Source organism: Dasypus novemcinctus, chromosome 3 (assembly GCF_030445035.2).
Source record: "Dasypus novemcinctus isolate mDasNov1 chromosome 3, mDasNov1.1.hap2, whole genome shotgun sequence".
In the NCBI taxonomy this organism is placed as follows: Eukaryota; Metazoa; Chordata; class Mammalia; order Cingulata; family Dasypodidae; genus Dasypus; species Dasypus novemcinctus.
This window is the reverse complement of record NC_080675.1, coordinates 78,397,947-78,421,823: the sequence shown is the minus strand read 5'-3', so window position 1 is coordinate 78,421,823 and position 23,877 is coordinate 78,397,947. Positions and strand designations below refer to the sequence as shown.

General features: G+C 40.8%; 2 long non-coding RNA genes across 2 annotated transcripts in view; one reads left to right on the top strand and one right to left on the bottom strand.

Annotated features, from left to right (window-relative positions):
* LOC139438669 (uncharacterized) overlaps positions 1–11,811 on the top strand; it is a 36,247-nt gene extending 24,436 nt beyond the window's left edge. Inside the window, exon 2 of the long non-coding RNA XR_011648371.1 lies at positions 8,495–11,811. This is a non-coding gene — a long non-coding RNA (uncharacterized lncRNA). The remainder of the gene's footprint in view (positions 1–8,494) is intronic.
* LOC131277944 (uncharacterized) overlaps positions 1–23,877 on the bottom strand; it is a 61,032-nt gene that overhangs the window by 17,526 nt on the left and 19,629 nt on the right. The window lies entirely within an intron of this gene.

Here is a 23,877-nt window from a genome sequence, read left to right as displayed (position 1 = left end):
ACCACAGGATAAGCTTCCTAGTCTATTATAGTTGGTGTAGCAGTTTGATATGGTTATGAATTCCAAAAATAGATGGATTATGTTTGTAATCTGGTCTGGGCATGATTAAGTTATGATTAGGGCTTTGATTGGGCCACATCATTAGGGCATTAAGTCCCCACCCCTCACAGATAAAAGACATGGCAAAGGACAAAGTTGAGCATTTTTGATATTAGAGTTTTGATGTTGGAGTTTGATGCTAAAGCCTTAAGCTGGAGCCCTGGGAAGTAAGCTCTCAGAGGAAAAAGAAGCAAGCCCCAGGAAGAGAGGAAATCTGAGCCCAGGAAAGAAGCAAGCCCTGGGAAGAGAGGAACCCTGAACCCAGAGAGAAGCAAGACCCTGGAAGGGAGGAACCCAGGAGGAGTGAACCCTCAAAGATGTCGGCAGCCATCTTGCTCCAACACTTGGCAAAAGATTTTGGTGAGGGAAGTAACTGGTATCTGTAAGCTCCTACCCCAAATAAATATCCTTTATAAAAGCCAACCAATCTCTGGTATTTTGCATCAGCACCCCTTTGGCTGACTAATACAGTAGGCATCAACTTTTCAAGTTAAAAAAAAAATCGGTGCAACTTATTGATCTTTTGTTGCAAGAAATAGTTCAGGGTAAAAAAAACACTGAAGTTGTTGCTGCTCAGTGTTATTCATTATGTCAAATGAAATGTTTTCATAGCACCTCAGTTTGCTAAAGGTGACTGCTGGTACTCTGTAAACTTGCTAAAGCAGGACGTTTATCCAGAGGGAATAAATGACCTCTCAAAAAGATCAATTGCATTAATTATGACAGAGTTCTAGCTTTCCTGGAGTTAGCAGTATTTTGGTTAAAAGTAGCATTATTTTAGGAATAAGCTATGAGCAGAGAATTTACAGACCCAGGAAAGTGATGGCTATATTCCATACATGCAATCAACCTGTGTCATTCATCTTGTCACTACAGTGTAGCAAGGGGCTGATTGACACTCAGCAGGACACAAAAGCACAGGTGGAGCCAAAGATGTTGTGATGAGGGCCTCCAGTGCCTGTTTTTGCTTAGACTGGTGATCTCAACTCTGGCTGGGCATCCTAATCACCTGGGGAGCTTTTCAAAGATAAGGGATGCCAGAATGAGAATCTCCACCGAAGGAATCTAAATTTATCTATATGTTTATCATCTTTTTAGTTTCCCCAGGTAACTCTGGCACATAGCTGGACTTGAGAGACTGACTTAGGTGGTGAAGCTGAAATAGCCTCTCTCTCAGTCTTTCTTCTCTCTTTCTTACTTGTGTGCGGACACACACAGATATTTGGAATAGTCAGTCAAACTTGCCCATATTTTTCTTAAAGACAGAAATGTTTACAGACATTTTAGAATACAGGGTTCTAAGAATTCACTGAGTTCTTCAACCCAGAGGCTCATTCTTAAGCATTTTCCTAAACAAAGGTACTATTGCAATATAAAACCTTTCCAAATATCATGGCATTCTTAAAAAGCAGTTTTCCTAAGCATAGATGAGCCCTCACTTGCTGCCTTGCAGAACGACAGGAAATTCTTCTTGCACTCCTCATTTTCCAGCCAACCCTTCATTTGCATTCCTTCTTCCATCAGGCATTATATTCCGGGTTCCACGCTCCTTGTTGATCCCTCTTCCAAGAAATAAGAATGGGGGAGGGGAATAGCTCCGGAGACCTGGGGGAAGAATTTAGCCTCCTGGGAACTAGTCACAGAGGAACTGCTGAACTCCCTGAGATAATCTCCATTGAATCAGAACACAAGGAGAGAGGCTAATTCCCTTAGCAAGTGATGCCTTCTCCTAGAATAAAATTCTAGGTCTAGTAAGGGTGGGGGACCCCCAGAAGGCTGGTGTGCAAACTGAAAACAGAGTGAAAATATCAGAAAGTTTGGGGTTTGCCCCAAAGGAGGGGCAGTGGCTGTTCACTTAAGTATTACTTATTGAAGAAAATAGCAATGTATTAGGCTCTTTAGGACACAGAGCTGTGTTCACAAGACAACATACACAGATGAGACTTGGAGATAGGGAAGGGAAAAAATAGTCCTCAGGAAATGGGGGTCTGAAGTACAAAGTTAAAAAACTTTAGGAGAACTTTTCCCATTCCGGCTTTTAAGTGAATTGAAAACACAATTCCTGAAATAAATTGAGTACCCTCAATGCAGAGCAGGGAGCTCTTGTAAGACAGTTTTGGGGAGGAGGGTGGGTTGCTATTCAACACCCAACATGGTGTCTTGCATGTAATAGAACTAGAGAAATATTTTTTGAATTGAACATTACTTCTGTATAGATTTGGGTAATACTGGCACTCTAAAATTCGAAAAAGATACTGAACTCAGAATATTAGAACTGAAAAGGATTTTGATATTGTCAAACATCTTAATCAGTGTCCCAGTACATACTGTTTGGACAGGAAGAGCATCTTATGGAGGGCCCAGTCTCTGTCTGTTGGGCCTTCAGACTGCAGTGACCCCTGAACAATCTTGAAGAAACTCAAGGGCTCAGGGAGGCATGGTTTGGAAGCTTCCAGTCCAGTGCCTCTGTTATTATAGGTGAGGAAACTAAAATTCAAAGAGTGAGAGTTGGAGCCAAGTGCTCTTTCCATGGTATCAAAGGGAAGTTCTATCAGAGGGACTCGTGTCCATTTCTCTCCTGTGCCTGTGGATGTCCTACCTTGGGATTCATGACATGGCGTGGCACAGTGAATAGAGCACATGTTTGGGGATGAAACAACCTGGCTCTGAATGCCAGCTCTGCACTTATTTGCCCTGTAATCTTTTATTTAATCACACTAAGCCTCTACTTTATCAAAGGGGATAAAATCACATTTTTAGTCCTAGCTATGTATGGAAAGTTCCTGGCATGTGGTTTGGGCTTAGTAAATGTTCACGCCCTCTTCCAAGCATGCAGTTGAATATTTGAACATAGAGATTTGTAAGGTAGGGGCCGCTGTCATAATAATTGTAATAATGATAATAGTATATCACACATATTATGTGCCAGGTTCTGTTCTTGGCACTTCACATATGTTAACTCATTTAATCTTCAACACAACCCCATGCAGTAGGTAGTAGTTTTTATTCCCATTATACAGGGAAGGAATATGAGGTAAAATAACTTGCCCAAGGCCACACAGCTAACAAGCATGGAAGTTGAGACAGAAAGCATGATGATGTGGTTTAGAATCATCTTCTAAACGACTAAACCATTTCGGCAAAGGTGTGGGAAAGGAGGCAAGGGAGGGTCAAAGTACGGGAGCAGGAATTGGATGCTTTGGATGAGAGGTACTTGTAGACTTAGCACTGAAGAACAGCTTTACATGAACAGAGGCATCTAGAGAGTAAGTAGCTCATGGTTCTAGAAAATTAAGATTGCTTTCTCTCTATGCACATATATACACACACACCCCCAACCTATGATATACTGAGCATTGATTGTATGTTGGCACTTTTGTGCTTTATCTTACTGAATCCTCACAACAGAATCATATTTGATAGCAGCTATTTCTCAGAACCTCAGAAGGTAAATTAATTTGCCCACAGTCATGAGTTTAATAAATAGTAGAGCTAGTATTTGAAATAACCAGTGGGCCTTTACTGATGCATGGATCTCCAAGGGGTTTTTCCTATAAACAGTTTTAAAACTCTTGCTCATACCTCTTTTCTGCCTCCAAATTATTTTTACCCACCAGGACCAAAGTCACAATGATACAACAAAACTATCTACAGATGTCATTGGTTATGTAATTTTTCCCTTACGGCCTCTGCAGCCTCTTTTCTAAGTTCACAAATGACATCTTCATAGTTCCCCTTACTCAGCACAGCCTCTCCTAGCGGGCCACTGTTACTGCCCTCTTTCAGCATATGGCCTTTGCCCTATCGCCACTCTTTAGTATAGCACCACTTTGGTTCAAATCATCTCCCCTGTCCATAAACAACTGCACTTGTGAAGTAGAGACGACTAATAAAAAGAGTGGTGGAGACCCCCTGTAGGAAGCTCTAATAGGCTCAGCCAGGGACCAGGGAGCATTACTATCACATCCATATGTGTCCTCTTACCGGGGTCAGCCTCATGGAAACAGGCACAATAATGGCTTCAGACAAAAGCTGGGGATGACAGTGAACTCACTTTCCCAGAAGAAACCTTCCTCAGAGGCCACCACATACTTGATTACGGGCAGTGAGCCCACGGGGAGGAATGGATTTGAGATTTTTTATTTTTTCTTTTTCAAAGCTCGTGACATTAATTCACATGTGCATCCCCTGGGCTCTGTTTTTGGTTTTTTAAACTGGGCCTTTAGTTTGCAGACTCAAAGTGAGAGCATCATCATTATGTACGAAGCCTGCTCCTTTCACTGCAAAGGGTAGAGCAGGAAGTATTGATGTTTTTGCTAACTATTGTTGGAATAAGTCAAGAAAAGCCCTGCAACACCAGCCATATCAGATACCTTCACTGTCATTATATATTTACAATTGCATGTTTTTAATTTGATTGGTCAGAGACCAGGTTTACAAAAAGTGTTAAAGGGTAAAGTAAGTTATTTGCACACGTGGGTTAAAAAGACCATTTGTTTTAAGCTTAAGATTTAACGGTGATGTAAAATAGAAACCTGGTGACATCTCCATTTCTGTGGACACATGAGCAGTTCTGCAAGGGCATTTTCTGAGTGGATCCAGTTTTCTTTTCTGTTGCAATGAATGTAATTTTAGCAGTCATGTGTCAAAGTTTCTAGTCCTGGTTTAAAGCATCTCTTCCACTTTAACAGCCTAAGTGAAATCACCCAAGTGTATGGCCTCACTAGTAATATGGCTTTTAAAATATTTAAGCCCTTCTCCTTTATACCCCTTGTCATTAACTGGTAAATTACTAATTTATTTCCTATTAGAATTTATATAGTTTGCAGCAATTAAGAAGAAAGGCGTAATTGCTGACAAACCCAGGGCACTATTTAAATCACTTCCTTGTTGACAACATATTTCTCTTTCCTCAAACTGAATGTCACTGAAATCTGATTTGTGCAGAACCCTTGTGGACGAGCACGCTGCACCTGTCACCTGGGCGCTAGCATTCTGCTAAGGATCAATTTACATAACCTCATTTAATGGTTCATAAATCATACCCATTAAGCCCAGCTAACAGGAACCAAGGGTTCTAATTTATGCTGCCTTTCATAGCAGAAAATTGGGAGGCTGGAGCCTGTGGATAAAGAACCCAGGTCTTGCCTTTGATTGTTGATTGTGATGGTAAATGTATGGATGATGAGAACAGATTTTCACTTTATTGATTTCCTGCCAAAGCACAGCATGCTTTATTGTGAAAGGGCGCCTTTTGGCAGCAATGCTAAAAGTGGCAGTTGTTTAGGAGCCCTTTGCCAAGATGAGGTCTAAGACAATACAGAGTGGTAAATACTAAAATAATATCAAGCTGAAATGTTATTCTTTAAAAGAAAAAAAAAGACTCTCTAACCTTTCAGAAATCGGTGACCTTTTCTCCTCAGCAGCATGTGAAGCCAAGAATCAGGACAAAATGGTTTTGAGAAATAAAAAAAAACAATGCTTTTCATTCCCTGCCCTAAGTCACTTGCTGATGGTGGCTCATGCAAAATAATGCAGATGTCTAGAATCCTTCAGATAATGACGTTTCAGCCAGAGTGCTCTACTGGGCCAAGTCTGCAGCAGCTCTCACTCTCCTCTCTCTCTCTCTTTCTCTCTCTTTCTCCACCCCCCCCACTCCCCCACCCCCGCCATGTGCTGCTTTTTGGCCAAAAATCCGGATACACCATTTTTCTCTCTATTTCATTTTTCCCCTTTAGTCAAGAAACTATATATAGTTCTTTACAAAATGCAATGCATAAAAGGTCATCTTCTGCCAAGTACTTGGGCTGGATTTCAAAATAGCAAAAGTGGTCCTAAGATCATTTTCCAGATGAAAAACATCGCTTAAGTATTGCTGAGGCATATTGATTCTCTTCTCTCATCTCAGTCTGCCCTATAATGGACATTGTATATTCTCATTTCAGCTTGTTCTCAAAATCTTTGTTAAACATGGTGATTTTTTCCCCATAAAATGTAGTGTCTTTCCCCCATCTCTCCCCTCAAGGCAGGGTTTTCTGAAACACTTCAGCTTTTACTCCAGGTTGTGGATGTAGCTGTGGAAGCTTACTTGACCTGGATTGTAAGCACCGGTGGACTCCCACCCCGCCCCCCTCATCTGTAGCTTCTAATGTGCCATGGAGAATATCGGTTGAAGTCAGGCAAGAGGATTGAAGCACACATGGCAATCACATCTACCTGCTTTTCCATTCAACATGAAATTTCTCCTGTTTTGTTACAGGCCCTTCTTTCTAAGAGAAAATCAATGGTATCTACTTCTTTTCTGTTATCTAAGAGGGTTTATCTACAGCTAGTTGCACAGTGCTGCTAGCAGAACCTAAGTAGTCATCTAGAGTTGCAGTCTGGCTGGAATACCTTCCCTCCCCGCTGATAACAGAGCCCTTCTCTCCCAGGGAAGCCCACTGTATATGGTGAGGGTGGGGCTAACCCTGCCCCCGACTCCATCCAAGGTGCTCTTCCCATAACCCAGTCCTGGCCAGCAAGAAGACAGCCCTGCCCCGCACCTGACATGACCCTGGCAGTTAACTGGAATTGCTGTCAGCAAAGACTATCTCTGTTCTCTGGAGTTATGGACCTGGTAGTGGATAGTGGAGAGAGAGTGACAGAGGCCTGTCACTTGAGCACCTGGATCCAGTCATGTCTGAAGTTAGATGTATCTCTGGACTTGCCAGTTTCATGAACTCATAAATTCTGCCCCCCCCCCCTCCATTTTCTTTTATTAAGCTAACTTGGGCTGGGTTTCTGTCACTTGCAATTCTTTTAGTTCCACTTAATACCAAGGGAGCTATAGTGTGATGAAAAACTAGACCTTTTTTTTTGCTGGGAGTATGAAGAATCGAGTTCCATTTCTGACACTGTTACTTAATCCCACTGGGTTTCAGTTTCCTCATTCAGAAAAAGAAAGGGCTACATTGGAAGCTGTGTAAGGTCCTTTCCAAATATGCAATTCATTCATATATTCATGTATTTATTAACAGATATTAATTGAGAGCCTATTGACCATCACTGTTCTAGGCACTGGAGCAATAGCAGTGAATATTAAAAAAATAAATACCTGCCTTCCTAGAACTTACGTTCTAGTTAATATAGACAGATCCACAAATAAGGCATATTACATAAAACATAAGCAACAGCAGTAAGAACTAAGGAGATAAATCTAGGAAGAAAGGAATTCAAGTAGTATCAAGGAAAGGTTGAAATTTTAAGTAGTGCTTCAGTTATCTATTACTACATAACAAATCTCCCCAAAGCTTAGTGGCTTAAAACCACAAATATTTATTATTTTTCACAGTTCTGTAGGTCAAAACTTTTGGCCAGGTTCAGTTGGGCAGATTTTCTGCTGGTCTTCCATGGGGCCCCTCACGTGGCTGCAGTCATCAGGCAGCCTGCCTGGGCCTGGAGAGTCTAAGACAGTCTTATCCACATATCTGGGGCCTTGATGCTGGCTGTCAGCCAGGTGTCTCCCTCCATGTGGGCTCTCACTACTCAACGATCTAGCTCAGGCTTCTTCACATGGCTCTGGCAGCACCCCAAGAGAGCAAAGGCGTAAACTGCAAGGTCTCTTGAGGCCTGGGTGCTGAAACACAAACAAAACATTGCTTCTACTGCTTTCTCTTGTTCATGCTAGTCAGAAAGCCAACATAGATTCAACAAGTGGGAAAATAGATCCCATCTCTTGGTTGGAGTTGCTGCAAAATACTGTAGCTGTGTCTTCCCATCTACTATAGATAAAGTGACCAGAAAAGATTTCATCGAAAAGATATTTGAATAAAAACCTGAAGGAGCAAGGGAATAAGCCATGCATATATCTGGGAAGAACATTCCAAACACAGGGAATAAGTATAAATATCCTGAGGTAGAAGCAGGATAAAAACGCAGGGAGCAATAGGAAGGAAGTCAATGTGGCTAAAATGGAATGAGCAAGGTGGAAAGGAAGACTGGAGAGCTCATAGAAATAATGGGGAGCTGGGTCTTACTGAGGATTTAAGGCCTTTGGCTTTTACTCTAAGTCAAAGAAGGGGTTGTTGAGAGGTTCTGAGCAAGGAGTGACATAATTTGACTAAAATGCTAGAAAAGGGTCACTCTAACTGCTGTGTTTTGAATAGACTAAAAGGGACAAGAGCAAAAGGGAGATTAGTTAGGAAGCTATTGCAATGATACAGGAAAGACAAAGAGAAGATGGTCACTGGTACTAGGTGGTAATGGTAGAGGGCTGAGAGGTGGTCTGATTCTGGATATATATTGAAGAGAGAACTAATTAGATTTGTTGGTATGGGCTGTGAAAGAAGAAAAGTCAAGAATGAGTTTAAGGTTCTTAACCTGAATAATTTTTTATTTTTTATTTTTATTTTTTTAGGAGTTACCAGAGATTGAACCCAGGACCTCATACAATGGAAAACAAGTGCTTAACCACTAAGCTACATCAATTCCCCAATGAGAGTTGGTTTTTTCATTGGTTTGTTTTTAAGAGCTACTGGGTATCAAACCCAGGACCTCGTACATGGGAAGAACTTGAGCTACACCACTCTCTGAACAATTTTAATAGAACTACCATTCATTAAGTGTGGAAGACTCTGGAAGAGACAGATTTCAGAGAGAAAGTGAGGGGCTTCATTTTGGACATGGAGAATTTGAGATGACTGATAGCCATACAAGTAGAGATGTTGTGTAGGCAATACCTATTTCATAAGGTTTTTGTGAATATCCACTACAATAGCTTTGAAAAGTATAACATTCTATGCAAATATAATGTGTTATTTTTATTATTATATTTGTTGGGGGTTGAGTCACATCCCCCACAAAAAGCTATTCAGATCCCATTCCCTGGTCTTGTGGTTGTGAACCCATTTATATATAGGACCTTTAAAGATGTTATTAACTGAGCTATGCCCAAACTGAATGAAGGAGGGCTTTAATCCCATATGACTGAAGGCCATATAAGCCAAGGAAGTTGGACAGAGAGAAAGAGAAGACATGGGAAGCAGCCAGAGGCTGGAAGTCAATAGAACCCAAAAGTCAGTGGAACCCAGAAGAGAAAGGAGAAGACACATCATGCGCATTACTATGCAACAGAAAAGCCAAGGAAAGATTGCCAGTTAGCCAGAAAACAACCTAGGGAGAAAGCAAGCCATCTAGTCTCTGAAATCATAAGCCAACAAATTCCTGTTGTTAAGCCAACCCATAGTACAGTACTTGTTTTAGCAGCTGGGAAACTGAAACAGTACTCCTGTAAGAACAGTAGAGTCTATTACTGGCATATTCCTGAGGGTCACATCTAGTTGTTATAGGTTTTCAGATACATTTGCCTATAATTTCATAAGTTTTCAAAAACTTGACAACTACTCTCAAATATTAGTGAGAAAGATAAATGGCTATAGGTGGACCCCTTTGCCAGTCACGTAAAAACCATAGATCCCTTACTAAGGCCACACTATACTGTGTATTTTAAAATAAATATATCACACCCACACCATGTCCACATAAGAATAATGCTTTTTTGAATTTAAATTCAAGCCCACAGACCCATTGTTAAGAACCCCTGATTTACAGCAATGGTAGAAATATGCACAAAGAACACAGGAGAGAGACACCTTACAGAGACTATGGAAGGGCTTAATTAAGGAAGTTTTACCAGAAATACAGTGCCTAAACTGAGAAAGAAGGAATAAAAATTGGCCAAGGGAAAGGGGCATCTCAGACAGGGAGGACTGCTTGATCAAAGACCCAATAACAAGAAACAGTCTGGTGTGTTTAGGAATATATAGATCAACACAGTTGAACCACGAAGTTTGAGACAGGAAGTATAGCAAGAGGAACAACTTGAGAGGTTAGGTGGGAAACTCACCATGGAGGAGATTTTAGCTTGTATCCTGGAGGTGATGGGGAGACACTGGATATTGAAAGAAAGGGTATAAATTGGCCAGATTGGTATGTGGGAAAAATCAAGGCAGTAGCTTGAGGTAGGGAGTGGGTGTCAAATAGGAAAGGGAATGTGGGCTGCTGCGGTGGTCCTGTTGAGAGAGAATGGAGGGATGATATAGGGAATAGAAAAAAAAAAGATGGAAGGATCCAGGAAATATTTAGAATGTAAAATTATTAGAACCAAATGACCAGTTGGGATGGGGGAGGGGCAGAGAAGAGAGTTTCAGTGGATATTGGTGCCACTATCTGATAAAGAGAATGCAAGCAAAGTGCCCATTCAGAGAAAAGATGAGTTCAGGTAGAGACTGAGGTGAACTGGGACATCCATGCATTATCTTCATTTAATCCATACTATAATCCTGCAAGTGAGGCTCAAAATGGTGAATAGATTTACTCATTGTTAACCAGAATCAAGATTACCAATTTAGGCCTTCTTGAATCTAGTTCCCACCATCCCATTACCTCAAAGCTGCCTCTTCCCCCAGGAGAGAAAAAATTTCCCTCAACCTACAAATACATCCTGCACCTTGAAGGTGCCTTACTGTTTGCAAAACTATAATAATTAATAACATGTTGATCCATGAAAACTTACTCAGTTTCTAAAAACCTCTAGCTCTTCTGGTGACCCAAGGATGAGTTAGAGACAGACTCTACTCATCCGAGTTTGCAGTATATTAAGGGAGATAGAGGCACATAAATTATTATGATACAGTAGAAAAGAGTAGAGAAAAGGTACCATGGTGCTGTATCAATTTAGAAGGAGAAATTACTTTTATGCAAAAACACTTGTAAAGCACCTAAAAATAGACTAAGTCTTATGGATACCCAGCAATATATGTAGTGTCAAACTTCAATGGCTATTCACCACAAACTTGTGGGAACAGTGGTAAGTCTTAAAAAACAGGTAGAATTTGAATAAAGATGCAGTGTGCAGAAAGGGGTAGGAAAGGCATTCTGGATGAAAGAAGCTCACATATAAAATCCTAGAGATAGGAATACTTACTGTTTGGGGCAGGTGATAGATACAAGAATATTAAACAGTCTAACTTAAGTGGCACAGAAATTGCATTGAAAGGGAAGAACAGGGAATGAGCTCAGAGGATAGTTTGAAGCCAGTTTGTGGAAGGTCTGGAATGCCAACTAGTAGGTTGGCATATTCGGTGGATCACTCCAAATTGGGACCCACGATATCTTATTATCCACAAAGGAAATAAAGGAGGGCAAGAAATGGGGACTAGTTTAAGTCTGTGAGCTGTTTACACTATTTCAAAAATTTTAACCAAAAAATTATGTTTCTTTGTTTTTGGTTAGAATTGTGTATCAACTTTTCCTTAGGGGAACTCTGGTTAGATCATATTGATAAAAGCTTGGCTTGACTGTCACTGGCATCATAAGCCTTTCTGGGATGGGAATAGTGCATGTGGTTCTTTTATCAGACCTGCAGGTCAGAGAGTCAAAGGAACACTGTAGATCATTGCACAAGAACCTGAGATTCATCCTCAGAAAAATGTATATTGACAACCACAATTATGGGATACTTGGTAATAAACATTGATAAGTATATTTTCTTTTCTTAATATAATAAACTTTATTTTTAGAGAGATTTTAGATTACAGTAGAGTAACCTCAAATGTCTAAAGGAGACCCATACACCCCACCCCTCCTCCTCCCACATCTTCCCCTATTAATAATATCTTACAATTGTGTTTGTAACAATTGATGAATAAATATTGAAGCATTGCTACTAACCAAGATCTGTAGTTTACATTGTGGTTTTTTGTTTGTTTGGCTGGTTTTCTTTTTGATACCGGGGCCAGGGATTGACCTGGGACCTCACAGGGGGGAAGCAGGCACTCAATCATGAGCCACATCAGCTCCCTTGAGTTGGTTTTTTGTTTGTTTGCTTGCTTGTTGTTTGTTTTGTGGGAAGCAGGCACTCAACTGCTTGAGCCACATCTGTTCCTCTACATTGTGGTTTGCACTTAATTTCAATGCCCTAAAAATGCCCTATGCTCCATCTATTATTCCTTCCCTTTCACCTCCTCAGAACCACTATCTTTATATCAATGTTACATGTTCCTCTCTTACTACAATAATAATGTTTACTTTGTCCATGTTTGCCTTCCCTCTTTATGTCTTATATATATATATATTTATAGTTCATTCATTGTTTTGTTTTGTTTTGTTCTTTAAAGATACTTAGATTACATAAATTTTACATGAAAAATATAGGGGATTCCCATATGCCCTACTCCCCACACCTCCCACATTTTCCCACATTAAGAACATCCTTCATTAGTGTGGTACATTCATTGCAATTGATGAACACATTTTGGACCATTGCCACTAAGCATGTTATAGTTTTCGTTGTAGTTTACACTCTCTCCCACACAAATCTGTAGGCTATGGCAAAATATATAATGACCTGTATCTGTCACTGCAATATCATTCAGTACAAGTCCCAAGTCCCAAAAATGCCCCTGTATTACACCTGTTTTTCCCCCCTCAGAACCTCCAGAGGCCACAGCCTCCACATCAATGATATAATTTCTTCCATTGGTAGAATCACAATAAGTCTATATAGAATACTAGTAAGTCTACTTTAGTCCATAGTTCATTCCCCAATCCTGAGGATTCTTGAGATGGTGATGCCTACTCCACCTCTAATAAAGAGGGGGTTCAGTCCCAAATGGCTGTTGGATGGGACTCTCTTGCTTGAAGTTGTAGACTCTCTTGGTTCCTTGGTAAGGTGATTGTCTATTATCTCCTCCTTGTTAGTTGTCCCATGTGAGTCCAATGAACTGAAGAGAAGGTGTTATAACTCCGTTGAGATTCAGGGCCCACCCGGCACATGGACAGTCCAAAGATTTGTCTCTTGGATGTACACTTACCAACTCTAGTACAAATTATAATTTCAAATAGAAGGGACAGGAGAGCCATGTGTAGGGAAACCACAACTGAGTGCAACTCTGTCACACTGGGGAGCATAAATTCCAAAGTAGGGCCTACTGGCAAGGCACCAAATTTCTGAGCTATCTGCCCTGTCTGGATGTCTCCATAGCCCTCAGGAGCCCCACTATTTGGAATAGCATCTACTTTGGCTGCCAATGAGATCCTGTTGAGATGTGCATAAGCGTAACCTCTGGAATGACCTCCTGACTCACTTTGAAGTCTCTTAACCATATAAACTCATTTGTCTTTACCTTTTCCCCCTTTTGGTCAAGGTCTTTTTCCAGTTGCATTGCTAGTTGGTGCTTGGTAGAAATTCCTTGGTGCCAGGGAGGTTCATCCCTGAGAGTCATGTCCCATGCTGGGGGGAAGTTATTGCATTTATGCTGAGTTCAGCTTAGAGAAAGGGCACATTTGAGCAACAAGGAGGCTCTCAGGAGATAACTATTAGGCACATGTTATTTATTTATTTATTTATTTATTTAGGAAGTACCAGGGATTGAACCCAGGACCTTGTGCTCATGAAGCAGGTGCTCAGCCACTAAGCAGCAGGCACTCAACTATTGAGCTACACCCACTTCCTCCCATCCCATGTTTGTTCATGCCTTAAATATTGAGGATTTGGAGATGGTGATGCCCAGTCTGTCTCACTGAGATCAGGTTTAGATCTTGGGGCAGATGGAAGGAACTGTTTTGCTTGCAGTTGTAGATACTTCCTGTTTTTTGGGGTGAGGTTGTCTATCATCATCATTTTGTTAGTTTTCCTGGGCTAGTCTGATGAACTGGAGAGTAGGTGTTGGCTGTAACTCTTCTGAGACTCTGGGCTCAAACAGCATATGAACAGCCTGAAGATTTAAGTCTCTGAGATATATATTTAGTGGGTATAGTGCTAATTTTAAGGTATACTTTCTTAGCATCATTGCTTATTCACACTGTAGATTAATGATTTTATAATATTATTGGGTAACCCTAATAACTATTGGTTACTGATAAAAACTTTGATTCAATACTCATTGAAATAATGCCAACAGTTACTAAATTTCGTATGTTTGGCATATAGGTTCATTCAAAACATGAACAGACATTTATCCAAGAAGATATACAAATGGTCTATAAAAACATGAAAAGGGGCTCAACATCATTAACCATTAGGGAAATGCAACTCAAAACCACAGTGAAATGTCACTTCACACCCCCAAGATTAGCTGTAATTTTTTTCTAAATGGAATGTTTTTAAAAGTGCTGGAGGAGAAGATGTGGAGAAATTGGAAATCTAGTCTCCACAGCCACTGTGGAAAGCAATATGGTGGGTCCTCAAAATTTTAGATGTAGAATTATCATATGACCTGGCAATCCACTTCTAGGTATATACTCACAGAGAATGAAAACAGGGTCTCACATATGAATACCATTGTTTATAGCAGCATTATTCACAATAAGCAAAAGGTGGAAACAAGCCAAGTGCCCATCAACAAATGAATGGATAAATAAAATGTGGCTTATACACATGAAAGAATATTATTCAGCCATAAGAAAGAATAAAGTTGTTAGACATGCTGCAACATAGAAGAACCTTGAAAACATTACATTATGCTCAGTGAAATAAGCAAGGTGCATGAGGACAAAAATTATGAATCACTATAAAAGAGGGCTAGAGATAGCAAATTTGCAGAGATAGAAAGCAGCTTAGAGGGCACTGGGGGAGTAAGGAAGAGGAGGAGTATGTGTTTGTTAAAATAAAAATAAAATAATAAAATAAAATGCAAAAATTCCTTGGAGGTCCAGGGAAGATCAAACCTGAGAGTCAGCTTGTTTTTATTCCCCCATTTATGCCCATAATTTAGTCATCATGTTCAAAAAATATTGACCAGGAGGTGATAATTGTGGAAGCTTGTTGAGTTCATGGGGCTTATTGTATTATACTCTATACTTTTGTATATTTTGACGTTTTCCATAATAAAAAGGTAAAATGCCAGGTACATAACAAGAGCTGAACTAATGTTAACTATAAAAAATAAAGTTTTTCTCAATAAAGGAACGAACCCTTCCTTGGACCCATCCCTGTCCTGGGTCCCACTCTGTCAGTGATTCCTGTAAGGTCTGAGCACATGCACAAGAACTTAGTTGGATGCAGAGTGAAGATTTGAGAGAACATAGCAGGTTGCTTTACAGGGCCTAATCCAGAAAGGTGAAAATGTAGGAGACTGTAAGTCTTTCACTCAGACCCCTCCAAACCACTGAAGTAGCATAGACTGGGGGTGATGGGGCTTGTGGCACAGGGTGAAAAGACTTGGGGGTCTGAATGAGTCACATAATCACTGAGTAGCAGGCAGTTGGACTCTTTAATGCAGTTTGATGTTCAGAGAGAAGGAATGGTGAGAAGCAACAAAGGAAAGAGATGAGGAATGGAAGGAGGAATTGAATGAGGGATGGAAGGAGGAGGCAGCAAGTGGCAAAAACAAACAAATGAAAAAAAATTAGTTTTGTTTTGTTTTTCACCTTTCAGGTAGGGTGTAAGTTGTCAAGGGGAAAAGTTCTTAGTGCAGGAAAGATTGGGAAGCACTAATGTAAGTCATGTCATGAAGACATTTAATATGGAAATCTTTAAACTGAAATTAAGTGATTTCAGTTTCAAAGTAATAATGGAAGATACAGGTCTTTTATTGTAATTACTTCTGGACCTGGATGGGGCATAGTTATAAATACATAATGTTCAATATATCTGATTTTGGTTTTATATCTTACACACATTTTGGTATCTTGGGGGAAAAGAGGGAGAAAACTTTCTACTTTTAATTTTGAACTTTTCTATTTTTTTAAAAACTCACTGAAACTCTCAAAGTATCATAAACATCCAACAATAGGGAATTAGTTAATATATTATGGAACATCTTTAGCTGAAATACTATACAGCCATTAAAGATGATACTGAATGTAAAACATTTGAGTAAGCAAATTTAGATGGCAAAATCATAGGCATGACAAGATTCCATTTTTTTAAAAATGCATAGGGTGTGTGTATGTGTGTATATGTGTGAATATGCACATATGTGCTTAGGAAAAAACAAGAAGGATACAGACAAAAAATTATAACAGTTATTTCTAGGTGTGAAATTATAGGATTTTATTCTTAAAATGTCTCTATATGCTATATTTGTACATAATGAGCATATATCACTTGTATAATTTTTAAGTGCTTGACACAAGAATTAAAGAAGTGTGGTGGGAAACAGACTTGGCCCAGTGGTTAGGGCGTCCGTCTACCACATGGGAGGCCCCCGGTTCAAACCCCGGGCCTCCTTGACCCGTGTGGAGCTGGCCCATGCGCAGTGCTGATGCGCGCAAGGAGTGCCCTGCCCCACAGGGCTGTCCCCGCGTCGGGGAGCCCCACGGGCAAGGGGGAGCCCCACGCGCAAGGAGTGCGCCCCGTAAGGAGAGCCGCCCAGCGCCAAAGAAAGTGCAGCCTGCCCAGGAATGGCACCGCCCACACTTCCCGTGCCGCTGACGACAACAGAAGCGGACAAAGAAACAAGACGCAGCAAACAGACACAGAGAACAGACTACCGGGGGAGAGGGGGGAATTAAATAAATAAATAAATCTTTAAAAAAAAAAGTGTGGCAAAAGTTACTTTTTACAACAAGACATTCTAAATTTGGCCAGTCAGGCAATACAGGTATTAGCAAAAAGCAGACCAAGACCCTCCCACGTGATTCCTTCAACTACTCTATCTGATAGGGATCTAACGGGTGCCCTTTGGGCAATCTGGGATGCAAATTGCACCTTTTTTTTTTCACAGAACACCTATTAACATTGTCAAGTACTGAGGTTCCAAGAAATCCAATTTGTGAAACCTGATCTATACATTTTCGAAATTACAAATCTCAACCATCATTAAGAGCCTTTAGAAAGTGCCTTTTTCTGAGAAGATTGATTAAATACATTGGCGTGGGGAGGGAAGAGGTGCCAGAGGTGAAGGAGGTCAAGAATTGTTCATGGAAATTATAATTGAGCTACTTGGGAAATAGAAACACTTCTTTCTTTTATCTTTTATCTTGTATCTTGTAAACCAATACTATAACATGTCAATAAAAGAGATTTGGGGCGGCAGGCTCGGCCCAGTGGTTAGGGAGTCCGTCTACCACATGGGAGGTCCGCGGTTCAAACTCCCGGCCTCCTCGACCCGTGTGGAGCTGGCCCATGCGCAGTGCTGACGCGCGCAAGGAGTGCCCTGCCACGCAGGGGTGTCCGCCACGTAGGGGAGCCCCACGCGCAAGGAGTGCGCCTGTAAGGAGAGCCGCCCAGCGCGAAAGAAAGTGCAGCCTGCCTAGGAATGGTGTCTCACACACGGAGAGCTGACACAAGATGACGCAACAAAAACAAACACAGATTCCCGTGCCACTGAGCAGACAAAGAAGACACAGCAAATAGACACAGAGAACAGACAACGGGGGTGGGGAGGGAAGGAGAGAGAAATAAATAAATAAATCTTAAAAAAAAGAGAGAGATATTTGGTTCCATCTGCCAGAATGAATTGTTAAAATTTTTTATTTAGGAGAATTTGTAGTAATAATTATTGACTCCTTTCTCCTTTTGCAACAGAAGCACATTTTTAGATTCTGGTTTACTGGTGGCCACTTTTACTCATGACCATGTTCCCTTGCTATCTGCCAAATCTAGAGAGTTTTTAGTTATGGGCTCTTCTGAACCAAGAGACTGGAGAAGCACCTTTAGGCCTCAGGAGTTGAGTGACATTTCAAGAACAATTCAGAAATAAGTTTCCTGTGCCTCATCCTTACTCTGGTGGCTTTCACTTAGAGCTTTTGCACTATGTTTGATATCATCAAATAAATAACATTCTCCATCGGTACAGATATTATTTCATTAATGTTGATTTTCTTGATTGTGGAAAATGCACTCTTTCCCTTTAGGGAAGAATTTTTGGTCAGCTGATCTGGTGAGAATGAAGAGATTTGAGAACATCGAGTTATCTGTGTTTCTTCTTTTAAATCAAACTAGCCCCGATATCATTTAGCAATTGGATTATAGGAAGAATCCCAACACAGCACAGCTCTTCTATTGAAATTGGATTGATTTCTTTAGAGACCATCTGATCTCAACAGCCGTTTGTAAAAAATCCTCTGGACCTTGAAAGAAACTCGAATTAATGGATTTTTTAAAAAAATCTAAGCTCTCATTTTTCAAACTTGAAATGATTCCTGCCCCCCATAATTTGCATCTAAAAACAGAAGTGAAAGTGTGTATGTCTGTACATATAAAAACCGAATAATTCCTTCTTATCTTGTGCTGAATTTTATTTTTCTATTTTCTAAAGGGAATTTTCATATTTTCAAACATACTAAAATTTTCCTTGAACTATCTCAATAGCTCATAACTTAAAGTTCTCAAAATTATGTGAACTTTTTATTAAAAAAGAAGTGCATACTTCTGTTAAAAGGAGTTATAGGGAAACGGACTTTGGCCCAGTGGTTAGGGGGTCCGTCTACCATATGGGAGGTCCGTGGTTCAAACCCCGGGCCTCCTTGACCGGTGTGGAGCTGGCCATGCGCAGCGCTGATGCGCGCAAGGAGTGCCGAGCCACACAAGGGTGTCCCCCGCGTGGGGGAGCCCCACGCGCAAGGAGTGCGCCCGTGAGGAAAGCCGCCCAGCGTGAAAAAGAAAGAGCAGCCTGCCCAGGAATGGCGCCGCCCACACTTCCCGTGCCGCTGATGACAACAGAAGCGGACAAAGAAACAAGACGCAGCAAATAGACACCAAGAACAGATAACCAGGGGAGGGGGGGGAATTAAATAAATAAATAAATCTTAAAAAAAAAAAAGGAGTTATAATGTTTCTCCCACTCTTATGATGTGAGAAAACAAAGGTATACCTCCTACCCTATGCTGGTGTATAAAAACTGGGATACATATATCCTTCTCTTGAAGCAATGACACCAAAGCATGAAATTTTGAGACATTTACCATAAAGAATGATTTATTTATTTATATTATGGTGGTGATTCAAGTTACAAAAAGTTTTATCAGTTTTTTAAATTAGTGAAATTCTCTAGAAGTTTTAAAGCAATTTGATTTGCAAACTTTTTGTATGTTTTAGGATTACATACATTGTGCAGAGCAATGTTTCCCAAACCTCCATCTTTTGCATGTCACAATGGGGACACTGATTATTCTATGATTCATTCCACGATTTTCTTTCAGTAGACTGTTAACCAGTGCACTTTTGGTTTTGTTTTTTATTTTTTTATTTTTTATTTATTTTTTGGCTCAGGTGACTAGGCTGCTGCCTACAACAGAGGTCACTGGATTAGCTCCCAGTGCCTACTTTTTTTTTTTTTAATTTTTTATTGATTTTGTAAAAATATTACATTAAAAAAAAATTATATGAGGTCCCATTCAACCCCACCACCCCCACCCCACCACTCCCTCCCCCCCCCCCCCCCCCCCCGCCAGCAACACTCATTCCCTTCATCATGACACATCCATTGCATTTGGTAAGTACATCTCTGGGCATCTCTGCACCTCATGGTCAATGGTCCACATCATAGCCCATACTCTCCCACATTCCATCCAGTGTTCCCTGGGAGGATTTACAATGTCCGGTGATTGCCCCTGAAGCACCATCTAGGGCAACTCCGAGTCCCAAAGGCGCCTCCACATCTTATCTCTTCCTGCCATTCCCCATATCCATCAGCCACCACGTCCACTTTTCCCATTCCAATGCCACCTTTTCTCTGTGGGCCTTGGATTGGTTGTGTCTGTTGCACCTCTATGTCAGGAGGAGGCTCAGATTCCACATAGATACTGGATGCAATCCTCCTGCTTTCAGTTGTAGGCACTCTAGGCTCCATGGTGTGGTGGTTGTCCTTCTTCAACTCCATCTTAGCTGAGTGAGGTGAGTCCAATAAATCAGATTGTAGAAGCTGGAGTCTGTTGACACTCAGGGCCTGGCTATCCTATTGTCAGTCCAGAGATTCAACTCCCCTAAATATATCTCTAACCCCAACACCAACTACAATTCCAGTAAAGTAGGATGAAAGTCTTATGAAAAGAGATCCCATCTGAGTCCAGTTCCATCATGCAGAAACACCAGCTCCAAAGAAGGGCCATCTGACATGGCAGTGAACCCCGTCTGCCATGACCATAGAACCCATGGGTCTCTTTAGCCCTCAAAGGAACCAACACCTGGGGATTGCATCCACTCCATCTGTCTCCCAGACTCTGCTCAGCTGTGCACAGGGGCAATCCTTCTGACAGCCTCCAGACTCTTTTTTAGAGACTCGTAGCCATATAAACTCACTTCTGCTTTCCATTTCCCCCTTACATTAGGTCAAACAGCATTTTAAGGTCATGTTATTATATGTAGACAGGGATATTCTGCTGATCCGCATTGAATCTTTAATTCAAGGTCATTTTCTAGTTCCATCTTCAGCTGGTATTTGGTAGTGATCCCTCGGTGCCAGGGAGGCTCATCCCCGGGTGTCATGTCCCACGCTGGGGGGAATGCACTGCATCTACGTGCTGAGTTTGGCTTCAAGACTGGCCACATTTGAGTAACATGAAGGCTGTCAGGAGGAAATTCCCAGGCACAGTGCTGCTCTAGGCCTTGTTCTTATTTCAGGCATATAGACTCACAAGCATAGTCATTAGTATCATGCTCTCCCTGTTGGACCCTCATTCCTTCCTGGTCCTTACCGTTGCACCTGGGGGATTGCCGCTGTTCCCCTAGGGACCACGACAGAGCACCTCTGGCCAGGAACTCAGTACCCCCCCAGCTGTAGTTTTTAATTGTTGCCACTATGAGTATATCCAAACATTACCACGCACCCTGGACATATGCCCTGTGCAGCTCCCTGTCAGCCATATATCACCTGTTGATAGTATCCTATACCAGTATTCCTCCGCTGCCATTGTTGAACCACTCTGTGATCCAAAACTTCCTGAAAATTGAAGCCCAATATAACGTCAGGTTCCCTTACTAGTAAAATGGCGTATAGCGCCATTTAAAGGTTAGATATTGAATATGTGTTGACTTGGAAAAAATCTACATCCTATCTTTTTCTTTTTTTTTCCCCCTAATTATTGAACTTCTCTTCACAAGAGCCCTAGTCCACAGTAATTCATATATACAATATACAGTACTCCCCCACATCTACCATTAAACCTTTTCCCTTCCACAGCGATATTCTTATAACTTATTCATATCATATTTACTTAAAGTGATGTACAGACTCTGAGACAATAGCTTTCAAACAAGGTGACATCCGTGCTTACATTGTGTTCCATACTTTAGGATATACAGTTTTCTAAATTTTTAGTTATCCTATGTTTTACATTGTGGTTTACTTTATTAGTCTGTCGTCCCCTATATGTTTATGGTGTAATATTACATGTTTTATATCCATCCTTGTGTACTCTTGTGAAACTCCTCCCTTACCCCACATTTACTTTGGTTCCACACATTTAACATCCATTTTCCCATCCCCTTGGTGCCCACAGCGACAGCCAACCTCCATTTCCCGAGGAGCCCCGTCCAGAGATACTTGTAACAGTGTTCAGGGCCTAACTTGCTCAACTACCCCAATGCCCTGGGAGCCACCCTTTCTCTCAAGAGATACAGTTCCCTCTATCTGATGGCATTAGTCCTCCCCAGGATGTGGGTCCACCCCCACTCTCATTACTTGGGTCTCTACCCAATGGTACCACCCACTCTGGCAAAATGAGCATTCAGACATTCCCCTCCGAGCATCCTAAACAGGCAACACTCTTAATTATATTTTGATACGATTTTCTCAGCATTTTACTCTCGACCAACACCTGACATTCTCCTATGTTCGTATGCTACCCCTTCCTCCCCCCACTTTTGGGCAATATTACCCATCCGCCCATCCCCAGCCCCCCTCAAACCCACAAAGCCCCACCCAAAGGCAACCCCTTACCCCCATTTTATCTCTTCTTTGTGTTCATACTTACCGCCAGCTCATCATAAATTCCACCCCTGCAGACGTCGGCTCACATCCTTCCTTCACCCCCCAATTTCCTGTAAGCCTATCGTTCAGTCTCTAGCTCTCTGAGGCAGTTTTCTTATTTCATATCATTGAGTTCATGCAGTATTTGTCCTTCAATGCCTGGGTTGCTTCACTCAACATAAGGTTCTCAAGATTCATCCATGTTATCACGTGTGTTTGTAGTGTATTTGTTCTTACAGCCGAGTAGTATTCCATTGTGTGTATATACCACATTTTATTGATCCACTCATCTGTTGATGGGCATTTGGGTTGATTCCAACTTTTGGCGATAGTGAACAATGCTGCTATGAACATTGGTGTACATATATCGGTTTGTGTCCTTGTTTTCAGTTCTGCTGGGTATATACCCAGCAGTGGTATTGCTGGGTCATATGGCAAATCTATGGTTAGTTTTTTGAGAAACCGCCAAACTGTCCTCCAGAATGGTTGGATCCTTCTGCATTCCCACCAGCAGTGGATGAGTGTTCCCCTTTCTTCACATCCTCTCCAGCATTTGTATTCTTCTGTTTTTTTCATAGCTGCCAATCTTATGGGAGTAAGATGGTATCTCATTGTAGTTTTGATTTGCATTTCCCTGATAGCTAGAGATTTGGAGCATTTTTTCATGTGCTTTTTAGCCATTTGGATTTCTTCTTTGGAGAAGTGTCTGTTTAAATCTTTTTCCCATTTTTTGAATGGGTTGTTTATCTTTTTATTTTCAAGATATAGGAGTTCTTTTTTTTTTAATTGATTTTGTAAAAATATTACATTAAAAATATATGAGGTCCCATTCAACCCCACCACCCAGGAGTTCTTTATATATGCAAGTTATAAGTTTCTTATCAGATATATGGTTGCCAAATATTTTCTTCCATTGTGTTGGCTCCCTTTTTACTTTCTTGACAAACTCCTTTGAGGTGCAGAAGGATTTAATTTTGAGGAAGTCCCATTTATCTATTAGTTCTTTTGCTGCTTGTGCTTTTGGTGTGATATTCATGAATCCATTTCCTATTACAAGGTCCTGTAGATGTTTCCCTACACTGCTTTCCAAGGTTTTTATGGTCTTGGCTCTTATATTTAGGTCTTTGATCCATCTTGAGTTGATCTTTGTATAAGGTGTGAGATGGTAATCCGCTTTCATTCTTCTACATATGGCATCCAGTTCTCCAGGCACCATTTGTTGAATAGGCCACTCTCTCCCAGTTGAGAGGGTTTGATGGCTTTATCGAATACTATATGGCTATATATGTGAGGTTCTATAGCTGAGCTTTCAATTCGATTCCATTGGTCTGTGTGTCTCTCCTTATGCCAATACCATACAAATTCCTAAGTATTTGATTTTTTAATTTACTATTGTGAATGGTATTTGTTCCTTGATTTCCTCCTGATCTTGCTCATTATTGGTGTACAGAAATGCTACCGATTTTTGCACATTGATCTTATAACCTACGACTTTACTAAACTCATTTATGAGTTCTAGAAGCTTTTTTATAGATCTCTCAGGGTTTTCTATATATAGGATCTTGTTATCTGCAAATAGTGAAATTTTGACTTCTTCCTTTCTGATTTGAATGCCTTTTATATCTGGTTCTTGCCTCAGTGCTCGAGCAAGTACTTCTAAGACAATGTTAAATAGGAGCGGAGACAATGGACATCCTTGTCTTGTTCCTGAGTTTAGAGGGAAGGGTTTTAGGATTTCTCCACTGTAAATAATGTTGGCTTTAGGTTTTTCATATATACTCTTTATCATGTTCAAAAAATTTCCTTGTATTCCAATCTTTTGGAGTGTTTTTATCAAGAAAGGGTACTGTATTTTGTCAAATGCTTTTTCTGCATCTATAGATAT